General features: G+C 51.4%; 4 non-coding genes across 4 annotated transcripts; all 4 read right to left on the reverse strand.

The window, feature by feature from the left end:
• Positions 1-405: 405 nt before the first annotated feature.
• On the reverse strand, positions 406-478 carry trnak-uuu (transfer RNA lysine (anticodon UUU)). The gene has a single exon. It is a non-coding gene; the product is annotated as a tRNA-Lys (tRNA).
• A 1,854-nt stretch (positions 479-2,332) lies between these two features.
• Positions 2,333-2,405, reverse strand: trnak-uuu (transfer RNA lysine (anticodon UUU)). Its single transcript has one exon. It is a non-coding gene; the product is annotated as a tRNA-Lys (tRNA).
• A 176-nt stretch (positions 2,406-2,581) lies between these two features.
• On the reverse strand, positions 2,582-2,663 carry trnas-uga (transfer RNA serine (anticodon UGA)). The gene has a single exon. It is a non-coding gene; the product is annotated as a tRNA-Ser (tRNA).
• Positions 2,664-6,197: 3,534 nt separating this feature from the next.
• trnas-aga (transfer RNA serine (anticodon AGA)) lies at positions 6,198-6,279 on the reverse strand. The gene has a single exon. It is a non-coding gene; the product is annotated as a tRNA-Ser (tRNA).
• Positions 6,280-7,500: the final 1,221 nt, after the last annotated feature.

The raw sequence follows: 7,500 nt of genomic DNA on the forward strand, positions 1-7,500 counted from the left end.
ACAGGGACTTGAATTAAGCAGACTACCTTCTGCCCTGTTGTGTGTCACATTGCTGCCTGACCTACTTGCAACCTAGCAAGCGGAGATTGCAAGCTAGCCCTGTAAGCGGGTAAAAAAGCAGTCCCACTGAGGAGAAATCTGGCTGCCATGTCTCATCCTATGTAATGGGGTTTTTCAGTGATGGGCCTTGGGACCGAAAGCACTGCACAATTCGGAGGTCTGTCTTATTCTACTCACTCTGTGAGCCCGCTTTCCTAACGAGCTGACCATCAGAATCAGATGTGCCAAACAAGGGAGGTGCACTGATACCCTGGAGCAGGAAGGAACACCGCTCCAGTACAGATTCAGAAGAAGAGATGGACCGTAGTGATAGCAAGGTGACTCCGCCAAAAGCAGACAGACCTTCGCCCGAACAGGGACTTGAACCTTGGCCCCTCAGATTAAAAGTCTGATGCTCTACCGACTGAGCTATCCGGGCTCTTGTGGAGCACTGTCTTCTCACCTTTTATAAAGCAGCAGTTTTACAACAAGCTGCCTAGAAGAGACCCAGGTGTCACGAGGATGAAAGCTAGAAGCAGTTATGGCACAGAGAGCGAAGGACCATAGAAGGCACAATTACCGTCACAGAAAGCTAAAGCAGTACTACAAATCCCTCCCGTAGTCGGCAGAGTTCGAACATGCGCGGGGAGACCCCAATGGATTTCAAGTCCATCGCCTTTACCTCTCGGCCACGACTACGCCTAATGTTAGAAAGCAAGCGCCCTTGTCTGGTGGCGCCCTGCACAGGCCAAGCTTCAGAAACAAAATCACGCAGAAAGATGAGGTGGTAAAAAATTTTCAACCTTCCCGTATACTCAACGGCAAAGGGTTGACGTGACCCGGATTCGAACAGGGGTTGCTGCGGCCACAACACAGAGTACTAACCACTATACGATCACGGCGCACCACTGGCTCACCAAAGACAACCCCTGGAGCCCGGATACAAGAAGCAGCAGTGGCGTGTTTGTAGGAAGGAACATCGCTCTAATACAGAGTCAGCAGAAGAGATGGACCCGTAGTGATAGCAAGCTGAGCCCTCCAAAAAGTAGACTGACCTTCGCCCAAACAGAGACTTGAATTAAGCAGACTACCTTCTGCCCTGTTGTGTGTCACATTGCTGCCTGACCTACTTGCAACCTAGCAAAGCCGAGATTGTAAGCTAGCACTGGAAGCGGGTAAAACAGCAGTCCCACTGAGGAGAAATCAGGCTGCCATGTCTCATCCTATGTAATGGGGTTTTTCAGTACTGGCCCTGGGGACCGACAGCACTGCACAATTGGAAAGTCCGTCTTATTCTACGTACTCTGTGAGCACGCTTTCCTAAAGGGCTGACCATCAGAATCAGGTTTGCCGAACAAGGGAGATGCACTGATCCCCGGGAGCAGGAAGGAACATCGCTCTAGTACAGAGTCAGCAGAAGAGATGGACCGTAGTGATAGCAAGCTGAGGCCTACAAAAAGAAGACTGACCTTCGCCCAAACAGGGACTTGAATTAAGCAGACCACCTTCTGCCATGTTGTGTGTAACACTGCTGCCTGACCTACTTGCAACCTAGCAAGCCGAGATTGTAAGCTAGCCCTTGAAGTGGCTAAAACAGCAGTCCCACTGAGGAGAAATCAGGCTGCCATGTCTCATCCTATGTAATGACGTTTTTCAGTGCTGGGCCTGGGGACCGACAGCACTGCACAATTCGAAGGTCTGTCTTATTCTACTCACTCTGTGAGCGCGCTTTCCTAACGAGCTGACCATCAGAATCAGGTGTGCCAAACAAGGGAGGTGCACTGATACCCTGGAGCAGGAAGGAACACCGCTCCGGTACAGATTCAGAAGAAGTGATGGACCGTAGTGATAGCAAGGTGACTCCGCCAAAAGCAGACAGACCTTTGCCCGAACAGGGACTTGAATTAAGCAGACCACCTTCTGCCCTGTTGTGTGTCACATTGCTGCCTGACCTACTTGCAACCTAACAAGCCGAGATTGTAAGCTAGCCCTGGAAGCGGGTAAAACAGCAGTCCCACTGAGGAGAAATCAGGCTGCCATGTCTCATCCTATGTAATGGGGTTTCTCAGTGCTGGGCCTGGGAACGACAGCACTGCACAATTCGGAGGTCTGTCTTATTCTACTCACCCTGTGAGCGCGCTTTCCTAACGAGCTGACCATCAGAATCAGGTGTGCCTAACAAGGGAGGTGCACTGATACCCTGGAGCAGGAAGGAACACAGCTCAAGTAGATTCAGAAGAAGAGATGGACCGTAGTGATAGCAAGGTGCCTCTGCCAAAAGCAGACAGAACTTCACCCGAACAGGGACTTGAACCCTGGACCCTCAGATTAAAAGCCTGATGCTCTACCGACTGAGCTATCCAGGCTCTTAAGGCACTGGCTTCCCACCTTTTATAAAGCAGCAGTTTTACAACAAACTGCCCAGAAGAGACACAGGTGTCACGAGGATGAAAGCTAGAAGCAGTTATGGCACAGAGAGCGAAGGACCATAGAAGGCACAATTACCGTCACAGAAAGCTAAAGCAATACTGCAAATCCCTCCCATAGTCGGCAGAGTTCGAACCTGCGCGGGGAGACCCCAATGGATTTCAAGTCCATCGCCTTAACCTCTCGGCCACGACTACGCCTAATGTTAGAAAGCAAGCGCCCTTGTCTGGTGGCGCCCTGCACAGGCCAAGATTCAGAAACAAAATCACGCAGAAAGATGAGGTGGTAAAAAATTTTCAACCTTCCCGTATACTCAAGGGCAAAGGGTTGCCCTGACCCGGAATCGAACCAGGGTTGCTGCGGCCACAACACAGAGTACTAACCACTATACGATCACAGCATGCCACTGGCTCACCCAAGACAACCCCTGGAGCCCGGATACAAGAAGCAGCAGCGGCGTGTTTGTCCATCGAAGAGGGACTGGACATTTCGCAAATAAGTGCGAGGACCGTGAAAAATGCATGGATGCTTTGCCTCATGGCCTTCAGCGTAGTCGCCAGGATTAGAACCTGCGCAGGGAGACCCCAATGGATTTCTAGTCCATCGCCTTAACCACTCAGCCACGACTACGGGAGTGGACCAATTTCTGCTCAGTTTGTGTCCAACACTGCTGCCTGACCTACTTGCAACCAACCCAGCTCAGTCAGCAAGCGGAGAATGCAAGCTAGCCCTGCAAGCGGGTAAAACAGCGGTCCCACTGTGGAGAAATCAGGCTGCCATGTCTCATCCTATGTAATGGGGTTTTTCAGTACTGGCCCTGGGGACCGACAGCACTGCACAATTGGGAAGTCTGTCTTAATCTACTCACTCTGTGAGCACTCTTTCCTAAAGGGATGACCATCAGAATCAGGTGTGCCGAACAAGGGAGATGCACTGATCCCCGGGAGCAGGAAGGAACATCTCTCTAGTACAGAGTCAGCAGAAGAGATGGACCGTAGTGATAGCAAGCTGAGGCCTACAAAAAGAAGACTGACCTTCGCCCAAACAGGGACTTGAATTAAGCAGACCACCTTCTGCCATGTTGTGTGTAACACTGCTGCCTGACCTACTTGCAACCTAGCAAGCCGAGATTGTAAGCTAGCCCTTGAAGTGGCTAAAACAGCAGTCCCACTGAGGAGAAATCAGGCTGCCATGTCTCATCCTATGTAATGGGGTTTTTCAGTACTGGCCCTGGGGACCGACAGCACTGCACAAATGGGAGGTCTGTCTTATTCTACTCACTCCGTGAGCACTCTTTCCTAACGAGCTGACCATCAGAATCAGGTGTGCCAAACAAGGGAGGTGCACTGATACCCTGGAGCAGGAAGGAACACCGCTCCGTTACAGATTCAGAAGAAGAGATGGACCGTAGTGATAGCAAGGTGACTCCGCCAAAAGCAGACAGACCTTCACCCGAACAGGGACTTGAACCCTAGACCCTCAGACTAAAAGTCTGATGCTCTACCGACTGAGCTATCCGGGCTCTTGTGGAGAACTGGCTTCTCACCTTTTATAAAGCAGCAGTTTTACAACAAGCTGCCCAGAAGAGACGCAGGTGTCACGAGGATGAAAGCTAGAAGCAGTTATGGCACAGAGAGCGAAGGACAATAGAAGGCACAATTACCGTCACAGAAATCTAAAGCAATACTGCAAATCCCTCCCGTAGTCGGCAGAGTTCGAACCTGCGCGGGGAGACCCCAATGGATTTCAAGTCCATCGCCTTAACCTCTTGGCCACGACTATGCCTAATGTTAAAAAGCAAGCGCCCTTGTCTGGTGGCGCCCTGCACAGGCCAAGCTTCAGAAACAAAATCATGCAGAAAGATGAGGTGGTAAAAAATTTCAACCTTCCCGTATACTCAACGGCAAAGGGTTGCCGTGACGCGGATTCGAACCGGGGTTGCTGCAGCCACAACGCAGAGTACTAACCACTATACGATCACGGCGTGCCACTGGCTCAACCAAGACAACCCCTGGAGCCCGGATACAAGAAGCAGCAGCGGCGTGTTTGTCCATCGAAGAGGGACTGGACATTTCGCAAATAAGTGCGAGGACCGTGAAAAATGCATGGATGCTTTGCCTCATGGCCTTCAGCAAACAGCGTAGTCGGCAGGATTCGAACCTGCGTGGGGAGACCCCAAAGGATTTCTAGTACATCGCCTTAACCACTCGGCCACGACTACGGGAGTGGACCAATTTCTGCACAGTTTGTGTCCAACACTGCTGCCTGGCCTACTTGCAACCAACCCAGCTCAGTCAGCAAGCGGAGAATGCAAGCTAGCCCTGCAAGCGGGTAAAACAGCGGTCCCACTGAGGAGAAATCAGGCTGCCATGTCTCATCCTATGTAATGGGGTTTTTCAGTACTGGCCCTGGGGACCGACAGCACTGCACAATTGGGAAGTCTGTCTTATTCTACTCACTCTGTGAGCACTCTTTCCTAAAGGGATGACCATCAGAATCAGGTTTGCCGAACAAGGGAGATGCACTGATCCCCGGGAGCAGGAAGGAACATCGCTCTAGTACAGAGTCAGCAGAAGAGATGGACCGTAGTGATAGCAAGCTGAGGCCTACAAAAAGAAGACTGACCTTCACCCAAACAGGGACTTGAATTAAGCAGACCACCTTCTGCCATGTTGTGTGTAACACTGCTGCCTGACCTCCTTGCAACCTAGCAAGCCGAGATTTTAAGCTAGCCCTGGAAGCGGGTAAAACAGCAGTCCCACTGAGGAGAAATCAGGCTGCCATGTCTCATCCTTTGTAATGGTGTTTTTCAGTACTGGCCCTGGGGACCGACAGCACTGCACAATTGGGAAGTCTGTCTTATTCTACTCTCTCTGTGAGCCCGCTTTCCTAACGAGCTGACCATCAGAATCAGGTGTGCCAAACAAGGGAGGTGCACTGATACCCTGGAGCAGGAAGGAACACCGCTCCAGTACAGATTCAGAAGAAGAGATGGACCGTAGTGATAGCAAGGTGACTCCGCCAAAAGCAGACAGACCTTCGCCTGAACAGGGACTTGAACCCTGGACCCTCACATTAAAAGTCCGATGCTCTACCGACTGAGCTATCCGGGCTCTTGTGGAGCGCCGTCTTCTCACCTTTTATAAAGCAGCAGTTTTACAACAAGCTGCCTAGAAGAGACCCGGGTGTCACGAGGATGAAAGCTAGAAGCAGTTATGGCACAGAGAGCGAAGGACCATAGAAGGTACAATTACCGTCACAGAAAGCTAAAGCAGTACTACAAATCCCTCCCGTAGTCGGCAGAGTTCGAACCTGCGCGGGGAGACCACAATGGATTTCAAGTCCATCGCCTTTACCTCTCGGCCACGACTACGCCTAATGTTAGAAAGCAAGTGCCCTTGTCTGGTGGCGCCCTGCACAGGCCAAGCTTCAGAAACAAAATCACGCAGAAAGATGAGGTGGTAAAAAATTTTCAACCTTCCCATATACTCAACGGCAAAGGGTTGCCGTGACCCAGATTCGAACGGGGGTTGCTGCGGCCACAACACAGAGTACTAACCACTATACGATCACGGCATGCCACTGGCTCACCCAAGACAACCCCTGGAGCCCGGATACAAGAAGCAGCAGCGGCGTGTTTGTCCATCGAAGAGGGACTGGACATTTCGCAAATAAGTGCGAGGACCGTGAAAAATGCATGGATGCTTTGCCTCATGGCCTTCAGCAAAAAGCGTAGTCGGCAGGATTCGAACCTGCGCGGGGAGACCCCAATGGATTTCTAGTCCATCGCCTTAATCACTCGGCCACGACTACGGGAGTGGACCAATTTCTGCTCAGTTTGTGTCCAACACTGCTGCCTGACCTACTTGCAACCAACCCAGCTCAGTCAGCAAGCGGAGAATGCAAGCTAGCCCTGCAAGCGGGTAAAACAGCGGTCCCACTGAGGAGAAATCAGGCTGCCATGTCTCATCCTATGTAATGGGGTTTTTCAGTACTGGCCCTGGGGACCGACAGCACTGCACAATTGGGAAGTCTGTCTTATTCTACTCACTCTGTGAGCACTCTTTCCTAAAGGGATGACCATCAGAATCAGGTTTGCCGAACAAGGGAGATGCACTGATCCCCGGGAGCAGGAAGGAACATCGCTCTAGTACAGAGTCAGCAGAAGAGATGGACCGTAGTGATAGCAAGCTGAGGCCTACAAAAAGAAGACTGACCTTCGCCCAAACAGGGACTTGAATTAAGCAGACCACCTTCTGCCATGTTGTGTGTAACACTGCTGCCTGACCTACTTGCAACCTAGCAAGCCGAGATTGTAAGCTAGCCCTTGAAGTGGCTAAAACAGCAGTCCCACTGAGGAGAAATCAGGCTGCCATGTCTCATCCTATGTAATGGGCTTTTTCAGTACTGGCCCTGGGGACCGACAGCACTGCACAAATGGTTAATGAGTGAGTGAAGTGACATTCAGCCAAGTATGGTGACCCATACTCAGAATTTGTGCTCTGCATTTAACCCATCTGAAATGCACACACACAGAGCAATGAACACACACACACTGTGAGCACACACCCGGAGCAGTGGGCAGCCATTTATGCTGCGGCACCCGGGGAGCAGTTGGGGGTTCGATGCCTTGCTCAAGGGAACCTAAGTCGTGGTATTGAAGGTGGAGAGAGAACTGTACACGCACTCCCCCCACCCACAATTCCTGCCGGCCCGGGACTCGAACTCACAACCTTTCGATTGGGAGTCCGACTCTCTAACCATTAGGCCACGACTCCCCACATGGGAGGTCTGTCTTATTCTACTCACTCCGTGAGCACTCTTTCCTAAAGGGCTGACCATCAGAATCATGTGTGCCGAACAAGGAAGATGCACTGACCCCCCTGGAGAAGGAAGGAACATCGCTCTAAGAGAAATCAGGCTGCCATGTCTCATCCTATGTAATGACGTTTTTCAGTGCTGGGCCTGGGGACCGACAGCACTGCACAATTCGGAGGTCTGTCTTATTCTACTCACTCTGTGAGCGCGCTTTCC

This window comes from Carassius carassius, chromosome 18 (genome assembly GCF_963082965.1).
Source record: "Carassius carassius chromosome 18, fCarCar2.1, whole genome shotgun sequence".
In the NCBI taxonomy this organism is placed as follows: domain Eukaryota; kingdom Metazoa; phylum Chordata; class Actinopteri; order Cypriniformes; family Cyprinidae; genus Carassius; species Carassius carassius.